At 39.7% G+C, this 21,074-nt stretch overlaps 1 protein-coding gene across 13 annotated transcripts in view; it reads left to right on the forward strand.

Annotated features, from left to right (window-relative positions):
• Positions 1–21,074, forward strand: part of SLC41A2 (solute carrier family 41 member 2) — a 127,028-nt gene that overhangs the window by 101,573 nt on the left and 4,381 nt on the right. The window lies entirely within an intron of this gene.

Consider the following 21,074-nt stretch of genomic DNA (forward strand, 5'->3'; position numbering starts at 1 on the left):
ATTTATAAGCCTTGTAATTCATCACATACATCACATACAAAGGATAGCGGAGACAAGAGGGAAGATAAGATTCAATACACAGAGCATTGTAGAAAAGTTAGAGGCAGAACTGAGTCTGAATTATTGCTCTGCTGCTTATTTGGTGGCCTTAGTCAAGTTTTGTAACATCTGTGGCCTTATTTTTTCCTCTCCTCAGGGGATAATAATGAGGACTAAGCTAGTGTATATAAAGCAATTGGTGGAGTTCCTGGAACATAATAAGTTTCCAGTAATGGTAGTAGCTGTAGTTTATCATCGTTATTGTCATAGATATCATTTTTGTCTTCCTCTCATTATTGGAGCGGGTTAGTCGATGCCCTGAGGCCTGTTTCATCTCCTCGCCATTCTCCTTGCATTTGACCCCTGTTCTCTACTGCAGGATTCTTTTTCTTGCTTTTCTGAAGAGTGCCCTAAGCTTCAGAATCCTCCCTATCACTGCTGACTCCCAAACTGCCATCTCCATTCTGGCTTCCTATTCTGTATCTCCAGTTAAATACTGAAAACACATCTCAAACTTAAGATGTGCAAAACTAAAGTATTTCTCTCATAATTTCCCCCATATCATTAGGGGTAGTGGACAAGAAGCCCCAAGTGAAAAGGGAAATAGGCCAGGCTTAGGCACACAGAGATCCCCTAAATCGCTCAGCCCTCAGCTCCTGACATTGTAAAGTCTCTCTAGGATGGGGAGAGCCTTACTCCCGTAGACTTTATATCTGCTGTTTACTGTGAGTGTCCTAAATCCTGGCCATTGCAGTCATCAGTCATTACCTTGTTACTGGTGAGTCCATGCAGTATAATAGGAAGACTCCTGGATAGTTTTGGGTTCTAATTCTGGTCCCTTCTCTTAAGTCCATAACTTTGTCTAAATCACAGAACTGCTCTGTGGCTTAGGTTCCTCACTCGTAACATAAGAGTGAAGATACTAACACTAAGGGAATCATAATTTTAGTCCAAACCAGGACACTTTTGAGAATGACAGGGAGCTGTTAATAGTTAGAGTGACAAGCACAAACCATGCCTATCCTGGGCCAACTAGAGAGTAGTGTGACCCGAGCCATCACCCACACCCTTTCCTGTATGCATGATGTTTGATTGTGTGAATTCCCACTTCTCCAGTAAAGATAATTTGTTACAAAGCATTGTTGTACTTAATTAGTAATGCATATGCTGCCATTAATATTATCTGGTAGCTAAAACTGTTTAATATTAAAATCTGTAATTACTACTAAGTAATGGCAAGTTAAATTGGCTTTTGTGGGTTAGCCAGAGAACTCAAGCCATACGTAAAATATTATTTTTCTTAAAAAAATTATATTCCAGGTCCAAATAGCTGACTGTGAATTAGTCTATTTTTAAGTTAGAAGCTATCTATTTTTTAATGATTTTTTTTGTCCTAAAACAATCTCCTTTGAGATTCCTGGGGGTACTCTGTGTCTAATAGCTCTGTATTTTACCTGGAAGTCTGTATGTATCTCTTTCTGCCATAATTTGACTTGTTATTTTATAGGGTTCAGCTCTATCTCCTCCTTGTCTGTGACTTTGGAGAGAAGAGTACTGGTCCTTTTAGATATACACGAGTTCATCTCTTTATCACCTAAGTTATTCATTCTGAAAGCTTTCCGTCCCTGACAGTTCCCGTCGTGGGTTTGGTGATCTGAGCCCCCTTTTCACTGTATATAAGAGTTTCAAAAATGGTAATAGCAGTTATTTATATAGCGTTATTCTGAGCCAGGCACTGGCCTGGACCCTTCACATCAGTGAACTCACTGCCTCCTCACCACAACCCAGCGAGGGGAGTTGCACGGCTCGTTCCCGTTCACAGGTGAGGCAGTGGATGAGGAAAGCAGCCGAGGGTCCAGTCCAAGTCCACACAGCGAAATGGAGCCCGCATCCCAATCTATGCTCGGAACCACCGTGTTTTACAAGGTTAAGTTTGACCCTTTGTTCTGCTCTTAGTTTTTATGATGACAGTTCTTGGAGACTTCAGACTCCCTCTTCTCTCAGGTTCCATTAGATCTTCACATTTCTCCCAGCCAGGCATTTTGCCTCCCAGGGGCATTCATTCCACGGAGTATACACAGCATCTGTGCCTACTGAAATCAAGTAGGAATCCACTCGAGGACGCGAATATGTCCCAAGAGGACCAAGTGCTGTGGAATTCAGTAGTGGGAGGGCATTTTTCTAGGTGGCCAGGGAAGCTTTATAGTGGATAAATGTTGTTTTGTGAGATCTATTGAAAGTGCCATTCCAACCAAAGGGAGTAGCATTAAATAAATGAGAAAACTCATAGTATTTACAGAAATAGTGAGAAAATTTCTAGAGCATAAGGTTTATGAAAGGGAGCAATGGAAAATAAATTACAGATGGTGATAAAAGATCATAGAGGGTCTGGACGACCGGAATGAAGAGTTCAGTTTATTCTATTGAATGAGGATTTTCACCCTTTCCCCCACTTTCAACAAACTTGAGAGGTCTGATGCATTCCTCTCATGCAGCCTCATGTAGTGCAGAAAGGCTGGGACATGGCTTTCCACCACTCACTGCCTGTGTCAGAGTAAGCAAGATAACCTCTCAGCTGTTTTCTCATCTGTGAAGTGAGGCTAGGAATAGACCTACCTTGTGGATTGTTATCAGGATGAAATGAGATAATGCACATAAGGTGCTATTATTGTATTATTTTACCGTCATCGTTGCTAGTAGCTGTGAATTCCCCAGGGCAGTGAGTCTCTAAGGGTATCAGTGAGGGGATCAGAACCTGTGGAATCTAGTGTTGAGACCTTCTGTGATTCTTTTTTTTTAAATTTTTTTATTACTCAATGAATTTATTACATTTATAGTACAGTGATCATCAAAATCCAATTTCATAGGATTTCCATCCCACAACCCCAGCGTATCCCCTCACCTCCGGAACTGTCTCCTCTGGAAACCATAAGTTTTTCAAAGTCTGTCAGTCAGTATCTCTTCTGCAAAGAAGTTCATTCTGTCCTTTTCTGAGATTCCACATGTCAGTGAAAGCATTTGATGTTGGTGTTTCATTGTCTGACTGACTTCACTTAGCATGATAATTTCTAGGTCCATCCATGTTGCTAAAAATGCCAGTATTTTGTTCCTTTTAATGACTGAGTAATATTCCATTGTGTATATGTACCACATCTTCTTGATCCACTCCTCTGTCGGTGAACATTTAGGTTGTTTCCATGTCTTGACTATTGTGTATAGTGCTGCAATGAACATTGGAGTACATGTGTCTTTTCGAGTCATGGTTTTCCCTATCCAGAGACCTTCTGTGATTCTAACACACAATTCATTCCTTGGCATCATCCTTCCAAGTAAGGAAAGGGTAGCCATATGGGCGCAGTGTGGAACCCCAGGCTAACCACCCCATAGCTGAGCAAGTTAATTGGCTTAGTCTTGGGCAAGTACTTAATTCATTGGGGGTCTTATCATTCTTGCCTGTAAAAAGAGAATAATGATGCCTCTTTGCACAGTAGTTATGGTATTTAAATACCTGGCACATAGTAGGCCAGCCCCTATTACGTGGTGTGGTTATGTCTTTTTTATTACAACATTAAGTCAAATCCTATTCCCAGAAAGCATCTCAAAGGAAGGAGCTAAGCAACCAGGAGATTTTACCAGGTTGCTTGCCTTCACTCACGTTTTTTGTCTCATTCCTCAGGATTTAAATCTGCCAGGTTCCAACAGGAAAGTAAGGTTCTCTTTGTTCTTTCTATGTGACTGTTCTGTCTTTGTCTCCTAAATGGTGTCTGTGTGTCAGCTTGAGTTGAGGGGAAAGTATGAGGAGAATGATAAAGGAATTGTAAAGGGAGGATCTACAGTTCCAGAAATTTTTTTTTCTGGTTGTAAAAATATCTGCTTTAACTTTGCAAGTTGATTAATATGGTTAAGGAAGGAGGTGGGAACAGGTGATTTTTTGAGATTTCCTTTTTAGCCCAGCAGTTGCAATTTTGTGATAAAGTAGTGTGTAATACTGTTATAGCTTAGGTTGTAGAATCTTAAGATTAAGACACCTTCCTAACTAATGTTTGCTGTTAATTCTCTGGAGAGGTGAGTATGCTTGGGCTCCAGGCCAGTAAGCACAGATGAAATGACCGCTTGCCTCATTGGAGGCAGAGCATGCTAGAGCCCTGCATAGCAGGGCACTGAGAAAGGAAGCTCTTTTCCCTCCTGTCAAGCCTGATGAGAATGCAGTTAGGACCAGAGAAGCTGAGCCTAGCCTTCTTTTTCTAGGGTTCTGGTTAGATTCTTACTGCCTGTGCTCTGAGTCCTTCCAGAATTGCAGACATGACTTAGAGAAATTTTCACATCATCTACCAAAAAGAAAAAAAAATCAAAAACCTAAAAAACCCCCCAGAACACCTTAGAACACAGCTATGTGAAAGTGCTTACTTGAAAAGCATAAAAAAAACATTGCTCCAGAAATTCACCAGAATAAAATCTTGGTTGATTATGACCTCAGAATATTCAGTCAGAAAATACTGACCTAAAAGATTCAATAGTTTACATGTTTTTGCTATTTAAAAAGCAAACAAACATTTAGCAAACATACTTAAGCTAAATGTCTGAGTCAGTTATACACATAACAAAGCTAATGTAAATTGTGATTTTGTTTTTTGGAGATCTCTGTTGGCCAAATGGCCAAAGATCCAGTGTTGTTACTGCTCAGGTCAGAGTTAGGGTCACAGCTGTAGTATGGGTTCGATCTCTGGCCCAGAAACTTCCGCATGTTGTGGGCATGGCCAAACAATTGTGATTTTTGTACCATTTAGAGAAATGCATAAAAGCAAAAAGTCTCTAAAGATGTTTGCATTTATTAAAAAGGGGGTGTTTAAAGGATGTCAAAGGACGATGAGACCATCATTCAATATCCAAAGTAAAAAGACAAAGTTGAATGTATTGCTCACTGTGGTAAGGGAGCTGTGCTGGGATCAGGCAGGATCTCTCCAAGCAGAGCCAACTATCGATCTGTTATAGGGTTTTAGGGAAGCATGGAGTTCAGGGTGGTCACATGTTCAAATGCCTGCATAGGCTCATGTCATCTGTAGAGATATGACACTTGGGTGTGACTATTGTCTGGTTGGGCATCAGAGGTGTATTTATGGGACTGGATTTGTTCCTAATTGGCTACTTTGGAAGCAAGGACTATCATTGACTAGCTACCTTCTAAAACCACATCCAATAGGAGTTGCCTGAATTCCTGTTGTGGCTCAGCAGTTTAAGAACCCAACATAGTGTCCATGAGGATGTGGGTTTGATCCCTGGCCTCACTCAGTGGGTTAAGGATCTGGCATTGTCGTGAGCTGTGGTGTAGGTCACAGATGAGGCTCAGATCTGGCTGCTGTGGCTGTGGCATAGGTCAGCAGCTGATCTGATTGGACCCCTATCCTGGGAGCTTCCGTATGCCATGGGGGTGGCCCTAAAAAGACAAAAACAAGCAAACAAACAAACAAAAAAACCCCAAACCCTCCCAAAACACATTCAGTAATGCAAGTTGTTTATTGATGGGATGACCTTAAAACCAGTTCTGGTGGCCTCTTGTTGATGATCAGTCTTTTCCAGGGAGTGTGAGAACCTTTTACATTCTTCATCCACACTTTTGTTCCTCCCTCGGTCAAAGCTTTAGGGTATCATTAAGGATTGTTCAAACCTTCTCCTCTGTCGAAGATTCTTCTTGAAGATGGGGTGTCCTTTGTGAAGATTGGATTTTCAGTTTGAGTCCATAGCATAATTTCTTTTAAGGGAAAGGAGTCTTTGAATTATTTATTGAAACATCTGATGGGAGAGTGGCTGAGTCGAAACATTTGAGACACTGGACAATGAAAATTAAGTGTGAGATAAACAATAATTAAAAGCATTTTAATAAGGAACTAGAATACTCTTCACTACCGTAACCTAAGGTTTTTCAGGCTTGACCAAGAAAACAAGTCTATGATTGCCGAGGTAGCCAGGCTGGCTTTTCTTCTAGCTTAGCTGGAGATTGTTTTTATTTCACCTGTAACATTGATTCAGGTGTAATATGAAGTGTCAGCAATGGCTTTGGTTGGCCAAAACAAAGTCCAAAACCGTTCTGTCGTCTGAGACTATAAATGTTTTGCTGGTCCCAGATTGGAAGCTATCTATTTTTTGTGGTCATCTCTTTGCTCTGAGAACCTTGGGCTAATAATCAACCTCCGTGAACCATTCGCTTCAGGAAGTACTCTGGAGAACTTCAATTTAGATTCCCTGTGGTGTTAATTTTCCGACTCTGCTAAAGGACTTTTCCATTTTTTTCTCCCCAGAAGCCAGCAGAGTATGTTGCTATAGTTCAGGTTCATTCAGGGATTATGTTTTATTCATCATCATAGACTTGGCATCCAGTCCCTGCCTGGTACAGTAAATATTTATAAAATGAATATTCAGCTTTATGTTATTCTTGAGTTATTTTTGGTTTTTCAGTTATGTTTCTTCATTTAGATTCTGATCTCAGTGACAGCAATAACCATGTCTTATTCTTCTCTAAATGCTCCGGAAAAAACTTAATCACAGTGTTTTCCATGTTAGATATAAATAAATATTTATTAAATTGGATTGAAGATATATTGAGTGTACTTTGGGTAATGAGGCAAATACTTGACAGGGTTTTTCATATAAAAGAGAGAATAGATCTGTTGGAGAGGTGAAACATATACATAAAAGAGTTTAAAGATGATGCTTTTGAAAAGCTTAGTAAGTACATGCTTAATAAGTGCAAATAAAATATTCTATAAATGACTGCTTAAATGTTGTAACAATGTGTTTTTTAAACATCCTCAGCCACTTAAACAGAACGCTAAACTTCAATGTTATTTTAAAAAGTAAAGTTTCACAGTAAATACCACGTATTTCACAATGAGTAGAGCAAGGGTAATGAATGGTCTACCCCTTTGTGAAGCAATATATTCACAACACTGTTGTGATTCCCACTTACTTAAGGTTGAGCAAAAGAATCCAGACACCAAAAGAGAATACAGTATGTGGTTACATTGATATTAGGTATAGAAAGTACAGACATAGGCATTAACAGCTTAAAAGTAAATGAAGCTTGATAACTTTTGCCAGAGTAGAACTGAGGCACAGTGGGAGCAGTAGCTTTTGGTGGATGATCAGGCTCGTAACCCACCCCCGCCCCATTTGACAAGCCACTGCTCTTGAATACCTCCTTTAGAAGGAGAATATGAACTAATACATATGATGACTATTAACTGCCAGACAATATGTATTTTATTTACGTCATTTCATATAATCCTTTGAGCAGTCCTCTGAGATAATGTATGTTCTATCTATTCCATCACAAGAATAGTTAAGTAAAAGGACCAAGAACTTAACCTGGTAATGTAAGTACTTGTTAGCGGAGGATGACAAGAAGAGGCTGTATACTCTGGGGCAGGGATCAGCAAAGTTTTTCTATAAAGGGCTGTGTTGTTACCATAACTGATGATCAGTCTTTTAGGCCTTGTGGTATAAGGTCTCTGTCACAAGTACCCAGCTCTGCCAGGACAACACAGAAGCACCCATAAACAATATGTAAATAAATAAGCATGGCTCTGTCCCCCAGAACTTTACTTAAGGACACTGAAAATTAGATTTCTTATCATGTTCATGGGTCACAAAACTGTATTCTTCCTTTGATTTCTTTCTTTTCTTTTCTTTTTTTTTTCTTTTTGGCTGCAGCATGTAGGAAGTTCCTGGGCTAAGGACCAAACCTGTGCCACAGCAGTGACCATGCCAGATCCTCAACCTGCGGAGCCTCAAGGGAACTCCTTTCCTTGGTTTTTTCCAACCACTTAAACATGTAAAAATCATTCTTAGCTTATAGGCCATGCAGGTGGTAGGCCAAATTTGGCCTCCAGGCTGTAGTTTGTTGATACCTGCTCTAGGCTGTTGCTGGGAAGAAAACTCTACCAGAGTCCTCATGTATTTTTCGGCAGTCCCTTTCTAGACAGGCTCAATAGCTCAGAAGATATTTCTCAAACCTCTTCTGTGGACTCCACATAACAAAGATGCTGCTTGACAAACAAGGATGACGTCTCCAACCTATGAAAGCAATTTGAAAGAAAATAGCAGTAAGGTATAATTTATATACGGTAAAACACACCCATGTAAAGTGTGGAGTTTGATGCATCTTGACATATGCGTCCACCCACATAACAACCACCACAATTGACATATAGAACGTTACCTTCACCCCCTAAAAGTTCCCTCCTGCTTCTCTGCAGTCAGTTCCTCTCCATCCCTGGCCCTTGGCAGCCACTGATCAGTTCTCTGTCACTATAAATCATGTTCCCCTTTTCTAGAATTTTGTATAAATGAATCTAAGTATGTACTGTTGTCTCCTTGGTTTGCTTAGCATGTTTTGGAGATTTATCCATGTCGTGACATGTATTAGTAATGTGTTCTGCTTTGGTGTTAGTATTCTGTTGTATGAATATATCACAGTTGGTTTAAATCTTCATCTGTGGATGAACATTTGTTTTGGGTCCAGCAGCGGCTATTATGAATGAAGCTGCTATTAACATTCACATACAAGTCTTTGTGTGGCTATACACTTGCATTTCCCTTGAGTGAATACCTAAGAGTAGAGAGCAGAATTACTGGATTTTATGGGAAATGCATATTTAACTTTATAAAACAAAAACCTGCCAGCTGTTTTCCAAAGTGATTCTGTCATTCTGCATTCCCGTTAGTTTGAGAGTTTCTTTTGCCTCACATCCTCACCATCACTTAGAAATTGTTGGTCTTGGTGTTCCCTTTGTGGCGCAGTGGAAATGAATCTGACTAATATCCATGAGAATGCGGGTTCAATCTCTGGCCTTGCCCAGTGGGTTAAGGATCTGGCATTGCCATGAGCTGTGGTGTAGGTCGCAGACATGGCTCGGATCCCATGTTGCTGTGGCTGTGGCTGGCAGCTATAGCTCAATTCAGCCCATAGCCTGGGAACTTCCATGTGCTGCCTGCGCAGCCCTAAAAAAGCCCCCCCCCAAAAAAGAAAAAGAAATTGTCAGTCTTTTTACCTTTAGCCATTCCAGTGGGTATAATGATGGTATCTCATGGTGATTATAATTTCCAATTATGATGACTAATAGTATTGAGTATCTTTTCATGCATTCATTGGCCATTCATGTTTTCTTTTGTGAAGTTCAAATCTTGTGTGTCGATTTTTTTTTTTTTAGTTGAGTTCATTTTTGTTTGTTTTTTAGGGCTGCACCTGTGGAATATGGAAGTTCCCAGGCTAGGGGTTGAATTGGAGCTACAGCTGCCAGACTACACCACAGCCACAGCAATGCAGGATCTGAGCCGAGACTGAAACCTACACCACAGCTCATGGCAACGCCAGATCCTTAGCCCACTGAAGCGAGGCCAGGGATTGAACCTGCATCCTCATGGATCCTAGTTGGATTCGTTAACCACTGAGCCACAAAGGGAACTCCTACTGAGTCCTTTTTTTATTTTTATTTTTATTTATTTATTTTTTTAGCCGTGCCCATGGCATATAGAAATTCATGGGCCAGGGATCAAACCCATGCCACAGCAGTGACAACACCAGATCCTTAACCTGCCGAGCCACATGGGAACTCCTGGGTTGAGTTCTTTACGTATACTGCATACAAGTTCTTTGTCAGGTATATGCATTGGAAATACTCTGTCCCTCTCTGTGCTTTGTCTTTTCATCTTCTTAACCATATATTTTAATAGCAGAAGTTTCAATTTATTTATTTATTTTTTTTGTCTTTTTAGGGCTGTACCTGAGGCATATGGAAGTTCCTAGGCTAGGGGTTGAATCAGAGCTACAGCTGCTGGCCTACACCACAGCCACAAAAACATGGGCTCCAAGCCATGTCTGCAACCTACACCACAGCTCACGGCAACACTGGATCCTTAACCCACTGAGTGAGGCCAGGGATCGAACCCGAGTCCTCATGGATACCTCATGGGTTCATTGCTGCTGAGCCACGATAGGAACTCCAGAAGTTTTACTTTTCACGAAGTTCAGTCTATCAGTTTTTTCCTTTATGTTAGTGCTTTTGTGTCCTAAGAAACCTTTGCCTATCCCAAGAATTTTTGCTTTCTTGTAGAAATTTTCTAGTTTTAGCTTTTGTTTGGACCTCTTGATCCATTTTGAGTTAATATTTGTACATGGCATGAAATACAGATTGAGGTTCACATTTTTCCATGTGAATACCCAGTTGTTCCAGCACCACTTGCTGGGAAAACTCTCCTATGCTGCCTTGAATGATCTTAGTATCATTATTAACAACCAATTTACTATATATACATGTGGGTTGATTTCTAAATTGTATTCTTGGGAGTTCCCTGGTAGCCTAGCAATTAAGGATTTGGTGTCATCACTGCTGTGGCTTGGGTTCAAACTCTAGCCCTGGAAACTTCTATATGCCATGGGCCTGGCCAAAAAATAAATTTTATTCTTTTCCATTGATTTATATATCTTTATGTGCCACTGTTTTGAGCTTTAAAATTTTTTTAGTCTCAAAAAGAACTCCTTTGCCATTCTTTTTCATTGCAAACTCTTTTATTTATGTAGACCTCAGCTGACTTTCATCAGTGTTTGTATTTTTATAGGTATAAGTATTCCACATAACCAGATCTAATATAGATGCATTTCTCTCTGTGATTCCTGTCAAATCAACATCCTTTTCTTCTCTACTCTTGAAGTTGAGTTCTTAGTGTGATAGCATTTCCACAAGAGCAGTAATTATATTTGTGAATCCTAGTCTGATATTGTGTCTCAAACTTTATGGAAGTCCAAGTTGATCATATCTGGGTTTTCACACTAGTGAATTCTCAGAGCTGCTTTTTCTAAGATGTTAATCAGTTAAGCATGCTTCCTCCTTTTGTACATCAGTTCTGTTCACCGCTTTTCTCCATATTCTGTCTCTAACCAAGGCTTTAGACCCTTCGAGGGCAAGAAGAGATTGATTTTCTAGGTTTCAAATATCTCAATTATTTCTTTGCCCTCCTTTTTATCTCCTCCCATAAAAGTAAGTTATCTTCTTTTCTGAGTTTGTTTACCTGTCTATGTCAAAGAAATTCAGAGCGGTACTTTTTTTTTTTTTTTAATGGCTGTGGCATATGAAAGTTCCCAGGCCTGGGGTTGAATGCGAGCCACAGCTGCGACTAGAAACACCAGATCCTTTAACCCACTGTGCCGGGGATTGGTCCTGTCCCTCCGTAATAACCCGAGTTGTTGCACTTGGATTCTTAACCCGCTGTGCCATAGAGAGAACGCCCTCAGAGCTGTGCTTCTGACTCTTTTCCTTTTATTTTCAATTAAAATTTTTTTCAGGTAGTTCCATTTTCTACCAATATCCATTACTTAATTCCTATAGATTTTAAAGTTGTCCTTTTAAATCTGTTCTCTGAAACCATATCTTACCTAGAAAAGGGAGGAAAAAAAAGATCTCCATAATGAACTTAAGCAAGGAAAGGGTTTTTGGTCTTGTTTGATGGGTTTTTTTTTTTTTTTTTTTTTTAGTTTATTGATTTTGTTTCTTATCATAAAGCAATGCATATTCATCACTATAAAATTGTCCATAATCCCCATACTCAAAGACCACTACCTTGGATATGTTGGTGTGCTATTTAAAAAATTATTTCTCAAATTTGAGTAATGTATTCATTAGAAGGGCATTCAATAATAGTTTTAAATGAATGGAAATTCTTTTTCTCCAGTGAAATGTTTTGCTGGAGTCCTCCTACTTAAACAGGGGCGGTATTAGAAGCAGAGCCATCTTTGGGCTCCAGGCAGAGGGCTAAGAAGGAATACCTAAGTTATTTGAGGGCCCGATCTCTGCTGATTATATCTTTCCCTAATATTCTATGGATCGTAACAGCATTAAAGTAATTTTATTTAGCAGGTAGTAGACAGTAAATGTTAATTTTCTCTACCTGTTTGATGTTTTATTTCCATCTTTTTGTTCTTATTATTTTTTATTTATTTATTTTTTTGTCTTTTTGCTATTTCTTTGGGCCGCTCCCGTGGCGTATGGAGGTTCCCAGGCTAGGGGTCAAATGGGAGCTGTAGCCACCGGCCTACACCAGAGCCACAGCAACGCGGGATCCGAGCCGCGTCTGCAACCTACACCACAGCTCACGGCAACGGCAATGCCGGATCGTTAACCCACTGAGCAAGGGCAGGGACCGAACCCACAACCTCATGGTTCCTAGTTGGATTCGTTAACCACTGCGCCACGACGGGAACTCCTGTTCTTATTATTAAACTATGAAACACCTTATCTAGTTTGCCTTCTTGATTTCCAGGTTATCATTTCATAATATTAAGTGATGTTAGCTGTCACTGGTTCTTTGAAAAAATTTTTTTTCAGGTAGTTCCGTTTTCTAGCAATATCCATTAAATAATTCCTATAGATTTTAAAATTATCCTTTTAAATCTGGATTGGAACAAAATGACATGGTTAGATTAGGGAGTGACCAGTGGCAAGAATAACTTGCCAGGGTTAATGAGCACCCAGTCAAAAGTTACTGTATTTTAAAATTTTTTAATTGTATACTAAATATTGAATAGATAAGCAATGATGACATGCACAAAGTATAAAGAATAATAATACAGAGAACACCAGGATCCTGAGGCCAGGGATCAAACCCGTGTCCTCGTGGATACTAGTTCGATTTGTTACCACTGAGCCACAGTGGGGACTCCCTTGTTCATCTATTTTAGTTATATAGTATTCCATTGTATGACTATTCTATAATTTACTCATCCATTCCTCTTTTAATGGACTTTTAGGTTGTTTGTAGTTTTTTGTTATTAAAAATCAAGGCTGTGAATATGGTTGTATTGTCTCTTGAATACATTCTAAGGGTTTCTTTTGGATAGAAGTTTTAACCATTTTTGTGCAATGGACTCCTTGGGAAGTTGGGTGACTATTACAGGCTCCTTCTCAAGATAAAGTTCATTCATTTCCTACCTTCCCCCTCCTGCCACCTCATATAAATAATTCAGACCAAAAAAAAAAAAAAAAGATGCTTTTTATCTGTATACTAGGAGTAGATTGAATTCCTGTTGGCTGATAATTCTTAATTTTTCTTAACAGGCATTTAAATATTAGATTTTAATGAGTAGTATTAGTAGATTAGGGAAGCGTATAGGGAAAATGAATTCAGCCTTTGTAAGTTAACACTTAGGGAGAACTGTATTAATTTGCTGTTCCTGATGTTTGTTTGTATCGTATTTCTAAACATTCCTCTCCCAAAGAAATCATCTTTCTTCACACGAGGCTGTTACTGGCAATAGGGCTTTGAGGGGTTGCTAGTGGATGGGATTGTTGATTCTAGGTCAAAGAAGGAGCTGGCGAGAAAATCAGCCATCCAAAGCAAATATGTATTCTTGTGCTTTATATATTTATTTAAGTTCCAAGCAATACATCTAGAACATGCATAATTATCTGTGGCTACAAAGTTGCCTTTTCAGGAGATATATTTACCCAAAGAAGTTATGCATATTTCATAAAAAACAAACAGATGATGTGAAAATACAGCCTACCCTTGGTTAGATTTTTTTGATGTGTTTTCCCAGTAAAAAAGCATCCATTCCATGAAAAATCATTTAGTTTGAAAATAAAACATGCAACATTAAGAAGCATCTGATGCTTATTGTGAATTTAATAATTCATTTATACACAGTGTTCTAAGGAAACGTTGATATCCTTTGTTAACTTGCAAAAAAAAAATGAATACATTTATATCTGCTTGAACTTTAAGTCATCCCAATACCTTTAAAAAGAAATTGCTTGGGAAGAGGAGTTAAATTTAATGACTAGACTGAGAATGTGGGAGGGGTGGAGGAAGAAACTCAGAGGTAGGAGAGCAATCACTGTGTGGTTTCTGACCACAGAGCTTCTTACCTTTGTACTTTAGAGCTTCACCCATTTTAAAGGAGCCCAAACCAAGGCTCAGAAAGGTGAAAAATCATGCCTCTATTCCAATTACCTTTTACAGGTTTTTTTTTTGTTGTTGTTGTTGTTGTTGTTGTTTTTCCTGGCTGTACCTGCAGCATGTGGAAGTTCCCAGGCCAGGGATCGAACCTATGCCATAGCAGTGACCTGAGCCATTGCAGTGACAACGCCAGATTCTTAACCCCCTGAGCCACCAGAGAACTCTCCAATTAACTTTTAAATAAAGGTTATAAATTCTGAGACAGCATGACAATTGATGATCAATGATAATGGCGCTAACATTTATTGAGTTATTTACTAGGTACCAAACATTTGTTTAACCCTTTACATGTATTATGTCATTTAATTTCTGTGACTAGCCTGCAAGTCTCATTTTAGAGATGAGGAAACTGAGACTTAGAGGTTTTGTCACTTGTTGACAGTAACAGTTACTCAGTCGTAGAGCCTCTTCAACACCAGCCATTGTTTTCAGGCTTATCATGTATTAGTATTTTGCTGGAAACCAAGAGATCAAATAGAAGAAGACACGGTTTTCCTCTTGCAGAGATTTGCGTGTTAGATCCCTAGAATGTAACAGGTAAGATGTACATGTTAGATCAGTAGCTTTCAAATGTTTTTTTTTCCTTTCTTTCTAGGGCCATGCCTGCGGCATATGGAAGTTGCCAGGCTAGAGGTCAAATTGGAGTTGCAGCTGAGGCCTATGCCGCAGCCACAGTAACGGATCCAAGCCATGTTTGTGACCTACATCACAGTTTGTGGGAATTCTGGATCCTTAACCCACTGAGTGAGGGAGGCCAGGGATCTAACCTTCATCCTCATGGACACTGTATTGGGTTCTTAACCCACTGAGCCACAACAGGAATTCCTCAAATGTTTTTGACCTTAGTAAGAAAAGCGTTTATATCAAAATAAATGCACACGTATTTATATTTTTATTTATATAAATGTTTATATTTTTAATGTTTTATTTATACATAAATGTGTAATTACATAACAAATGAAAATTTTATGAAATACCCTTACTGTGTGCTGACATGCTAGTACTTTCTTTTTTGTGTGTGTGTGTTTTTTTGCTTTTTAGGGCCACACCCATGGCATATGGAGGTTCTCAGGCTAGGAGTCCAATCAGTGCTACAACTGTCAGCATACGCCACAGCTGCAGCAACATCAGATCCAAGCTGCATCTGCAACCTACACCTCAGCTCACAGCAACGCCAGATCCTTAACCCACTGAGTGAGGCCAGGGATTGAACCCGAAAACTCATGGTTCTTAGTTGGATTTGTTTCTGCTGTACCACGACAGGAACTCTGCTAATACTTTCTTTTTTCATACTAATAGTTTCTGTTCTGTTGTATTCATTTTGTTCTATTTAATTTTTTAAAGTTCAGTTACATTAAATCTATTTCATAACCCAATATGCATCACCTATTGAACAAAGATATTTTATATATGTTACAAAAGATATTTTATGTGTGTGTATAAAATGCTCAATACTAATAGTCCTCCAGAGTTTCTTTAGCTGTTTCTTCTGTTATTTATCTTTATATAGTACTGGATTGAAAATTTTGCTTCATCAATGTAAGAAATTATTTATGGACCTTTATTTATGGTAATGAGGATTTAGCTATTTTACCCAATGCCTTATTTCCCCAGCTTTCATCCTAATGTAGTTATACTCAATCTTTATGTCATAAACAAGTGTTGTTTATATTCTTTGGCTATAAATATCATTTATCACAGAGCCATGTCATGTAGGCCAAAGTATTTCCTTTTATCTCTCTTCAATTTTTTTCTAGAGATAATGGACCTATTTTTTCACTTCCATGCCCATCCTTAATTTTTTCCCAAGTACTCCATCACAGCCATCACCCACCTATAGTTAGTTTCTCTCCCTCCCCAAACTCTATTATATCAGGTAGTTTACCAGTTTGCCTTTATCCTGGAGACTTCATGTCCAGAGCACTCCATCCTCCTGCTCTGTCTGGAGGTGGCCCCCAGCCCGCTGCACCACTCTCCCACTGGAGCCCCCCTCACTTTCTCTTGGGTTGATGCCTCTATTTCCTGGATCCCAGGTCTTTCTCTTTCTTGGTTCTCTCCCTCATTTTTGCATCAACACATTTCCAAGAAAGTTCCAAAGAGAATACAGGAGAATTCTTCTGAGTGCGTCCACGCCTTAGGATGCCTTTAGTTTACCTTCAAAACATGGCTGAGATGTAGGGCACAGGCTTAACAACTGAAAGTCCTCTTCTCTCAAGATATGGAAGGCTTATTGCTCCCTTTTCTCCTAGTGCCACTGTTGGAAAGAGTCAGACTCTTGTTTCTTCGGCTGTGACCTGGTTTCTTTTAAATCATAGCAGATGGTCACTGTGCTCTTGCTCTGTGTCAGGCACTGGTCTCACTGCTCTGCACTCTCGAATGCTCGCATCCTCGTGTCTGTGAGAGAGGGGTTGTTTTCTCTATTTTACAGGAAGCCGGCTGAGGCGGGGAGAGCTTAAGTGGCTTGAAAGTGGAAGGGGGCTGTTGACTGGGCACTTAACTTTTAGAGGATTGGAGTGGAGGGAGGCTGGCCATTTCACTGGGAGCCCTCCAAGTCTGAACATGTAGCCTCCTCTCTGGGGAGTTACACTCCTGCCTGCCCCTGTTCTTGGAACTAAACAAAGGTCTGAAGGAATCCGCTGTTAACTGTGCACACCTCCAGGTCATCCTCATTCTCAGGCCATAACTCATAGTTCCTAGGATCTTTGAGGCCTTGGTCTTTCCCATTCAGTTTCCCCAGAAAACATCCCTTTATTCCCCTATCTAGGGAGGACAGTTGCAAGAATGATGAGAGAATGTGCAAACATTGGCTTATTACTCCACTCACAGACTTTTAAATAATTCTTTGTTTCCTATCCTCAGCACTGCTTGGTATTTACAAGACCAAACCTGTCTTGGATTCTATAGGGTATACTTACTGCCTTCCTTTCTCAGGCATCCCTTATGTGACATTGTGATTCAGGTGGCTGTGGTCAGTGAGTTGCCATTGCCCCAACTGCTTACACTTTGTATTACGATAGGCAAATGTACAGCAAGTTATAGGAAATAAGATAACCATGTATTTACCACCCAGTTTTATCAACCTCTAGCAAATTACAGAGGCAACTATTTCTAAATGATTAATAAAAATACATCACATAGGTGTTCCTGGTGGCTCAGTGGGTTAAGGATTTGGCATTGTCATTGCCATGGCTCTGGTTACAGCTGTGGTGTGGGTTCAGTCCCTGGCCCAGGGGTTTCTGCATGCCATGGGCACTGCCCCTCTCAAAAAATCTTAGTGACTGGTGCCTCCTGTATATCCCTTCATAGTCTCATTTCATCTCCTCCCTAGCAGTTATTAGCATTCTAAATTGATAGGTGTCATTGCCATGCATGTTTTTATACCCTTGCTACAAATATATGTATTCATAAATAACATATTTTTCATATTTATAAATCTTACTAGAATTACATATAATCTGCTTTTTTCATTCAGCCTTATGCTTTTGAGACATATGCATATTGATTCGTGTAGTTCTTTCTCACTCATTTTAGCTTCTGTATAAGTGTTCAGTTGTAATGACCTAAGAATACATTTAGCCTTTCTTCTGTCCATAGGCATTTTGGGTAATTACCAGTTTTTGGCTTTTGCAACAGTGATCCAGTGGGTAATCTCGCACATTTCTCTTGGTATCTGCAACATGTATAGAGCTTACACCAGGACCCCAAACTAGTGGTCCTCTCAGTTCTTGGGTAGTCATGTGGGGCCTGGGGTCAGTAGAGCCCCTGAGGCTGGTCTTCTTTAGCCTCCACAGTTTTATCCTTTTACTTGTGTTGCAGAAGTTTAAAAAAAAATTATTGTTTCTATTTGGAATTGCTGAATTAAGGAGATGCCTACCTTCCCATGTAATAGATGGTGCCACATTGCTCTCCACAGTAGCTGTGGTTGCCAGTGTGGACTCATTTTTTTTACCGAAACAGTGTACTGTGCAGATGGATAAGAACTTGGGCTTCAATGTGAGACTAAACTTGAGTGGATGAGTTTGAGCCTGACTCTGCCTCCGAGCTGTGGGATCTTGGGCAGGTTCCTTACACTCTGTAACTGCCTTGGTTTCCTCATATGTCAAATGGGGATAGAAAAAAAAATCCATAATATATTACAGAGCTGTTTTGAAAATTAAATCAGCTCGTACATATTTTAACCTCTTTGAATGCTGCATACCCCATTAACAGGCCATTTCAGAAACAACGTTCCCTGTTATTGTTGTTTAAAAGGTGATTTCTGCCAGGCAGATGGATGTGGAATGGAGTTCAATGTGGTTTTAATTTACATTCCTCTATTATTAGTGAGGTTGGGCTTCTTTTCATAGGTTTGTTAGAGCTTTAGGTTTTTCCTATTCTATTGGATTATTTCTTTTTCTAATGAACTATACAAGTTCTCTGGATACTCTCTCTAAATATTCAGAGTACTAATTTTTTTTTTTTTGGTCAGTTATGTGTAATGCAGAGATTTTTTTTCCAAGCCTGGGGCACAGTTTTTAGCTTTATTTATGGTATTTATTGAGCCACAGGAATCTTTAATGTAGATTATAAATGGTTCCTTTAATATATTATGCATTTTACTTATGAAATCATTCCCTCCGTCAAGGTCTTAAAGATATTCAAGACCTCCTCTTACATTTTCTTATAAAACTTTTCGAGTATTGCTTTTTATATTCATCTTTACATGGAATTTCTTTGAGGGTATGTGCTACTGATGCCATTTTATTTCATCCTGTAAATAAGCATTTGTCTCCTGAGTAGGAGGGGACACAGCTTTTCTTGTAAAAGGCCGGAGAGTAAATATCTCAGTTTTTGTGGACCCTGTCCCAACTACATAATTCTGTCATCGTGGCGCCAAAACAGGTTTTTTATTCTCTCTGACTCACTTTCTCCAGGTGAACATTAGAGATACTAATAGCACCTACTTAATAAGAATATTGTACGGATTAAATAATAGACTAAATACACAGTAAGTAAACAAATGGGTATAGTTGTAGTCCCATAAAATTTTATTTACAAAAAATAGGCAGCAGATTGAATTTGGCCCATGGGCTGTAGTTTACCAACCCCTGTTCGAGATGAGTCTCCCATTCAGTTAGAAATGTTATAGCAAGAGTTAGTAAACTGTATGTCCCACGCGTATGAGGTATAGTACGTACATTTATATAAATATATGTGATATTTTGTTATTATATAAACGTATAATACATATATAATATAGCTTGATTTATTTATGTTTCCTGCCAATCCCAGAGAAATTATCTACTCTCATTCTGTTTATTTGTTTATTTTTGGCCACACCCACAGCCTGTAGACGTTCTGGGGTCAGGGAATTGAACCCGCCCCAGTGACAGTGCCTTAGCCTTAACCTGCTATGCCATCAGGGACCTGTCTCTCATTCTCTTTAAAACTTTTGTTTCCTCCTGTACATATTACTCACACAGTCGGCGCATTTCTTTACTGAACCTTCATATACTCCAGTAATACAGATTTTACTGTATAACTTTTTCCATTTATAGACAAAACCCAAATTGGGTTGTTTGTTTTTTTTAAGTTTTTCGAGGTAACATTTGATAATGTTTACCCTTTGCCCTAAAACTCTACCCTCTGACGTATGGGTTATAACCTGGTGTCTCCTGACACCATAACCTCCGTGATGTTACATCTCCCGCCCTCCAGGACAAACAGTTCTTGTTCTCACACGAGTCTCTTGTGTGACCTTGTCTCCAGCTGATTCTCATGCTCTCAGTCCGCTGTGGAGCGTCTGCCTTGTGAGCTGGTCACTTTGAGAGGCACCGAGGCACCGGCGTGAGCAAGCTCCTTACACACTGCCTGCAGGTGGCCTGACCCACCCAGGGTCCAGTGGGTGACACTCTCTCTTGACCTGTACATTATGCTTTTATTAATGTAACCCAAGACCCCACTGCCTTTTTACCTTTCTCTTCATCTTCCTAAACCAAGGCTCTTAGCAATTGTCTCAGAGTATATATGGCAGATATTAGGTACTTGTGGGTTTTGTTTTCTTCCAATGAGGAAATTAAGAGTCAGTGGTGAGACGCTTACCCTTTAGGGCATAGCTGATAAATGGAAGAGCTTTGCTTCCACACGCAAAACAGGTTCTCCTGATGAAATTTTATGTGATTCCAAAACAGACTTTGTCTGTGAAACACTAAGGAGGAATCAACCTCATGCCGAAGAAAACAGGCCTTAAAGTACAACCTCTCTCTCTGCTGATGTCCAGAGACATCTGAAGTTCCCCCCTTTGGAACAGGTACACGTGTCTCTGCTTGGACAAGCCATGCTCCTTCCTGGTAAAGGTGTCAGAGCCAAACCACAGCGCTCAGAAATATGGAACCTGAGGTGGACATCGCATCTCTACTGCGTACCTGTTAGAGTAGTGAAAGGTCTCAGACCCTGGCTAGGCTGGCCCTAGGCCAGGCTTCCCGCTGCTCATGGCTAATGTTCTCACCCCCTGGGCGGCCGCAAGTGGTAATGGCAATGACACTCTTCAGACCTACAAGTAGCAGGCATCAATTGAAAGTGTCTTGTATGCCAGGTACTGAGCTATTCAGTCTGTAATTAATCCTCCCAACATTCTCGTGAGGGTAGATGCCCTTACCTCCAATGTTGGAGCACTAGAATCCGAGAGGTTAAGTAACTTGCCTGTAGTCAGTCAGTAGCTATAGAGAAGTTATCTTAACCACTCTGCTATACTTGCCACCTTGCCCCAAACCAGTGAACATTAACCTCCCTAATCCCAAATCCCTTTTATTACTTCCGAAGTTTGAAAATTAGTCCTCCTGCTCTAAGTGGATCAAAGAAAAAATCATTTATCTGAACCCATAATTCAGAGCATTACAAAGGTCTTAATATTCCTGATATCCTAGAAAATACTTACATATTTCACCTTTTTAAAGTTTTTTTTAGTTGAAGTATAGTTGACTTACAGTGTGGTATTCATTTCTGCTTACAGATAGCACCTCAGTGTTTGAAAAGCCCTTGGGGGTATT

The sequence above is a fragment of the Sus scrofa genome, chromosome 5, assembly GCF_054392235.1.
Source record: "Sus scrofa isolate SSC_HxYL_T2T_F1_AM1 chromosome 5, Sscrofa_HxYL_maternal_Yorkshire_Landrace_v2.0, whole genome shotgun sequence".
In the NCBI taxonomy this organism is placed as follows: domain Eukaryota; kingdom Metazoa; phylum Chordata; class Mammalia; order Artiodactyla; family Suidae; genus Sus; species Sus scrofa.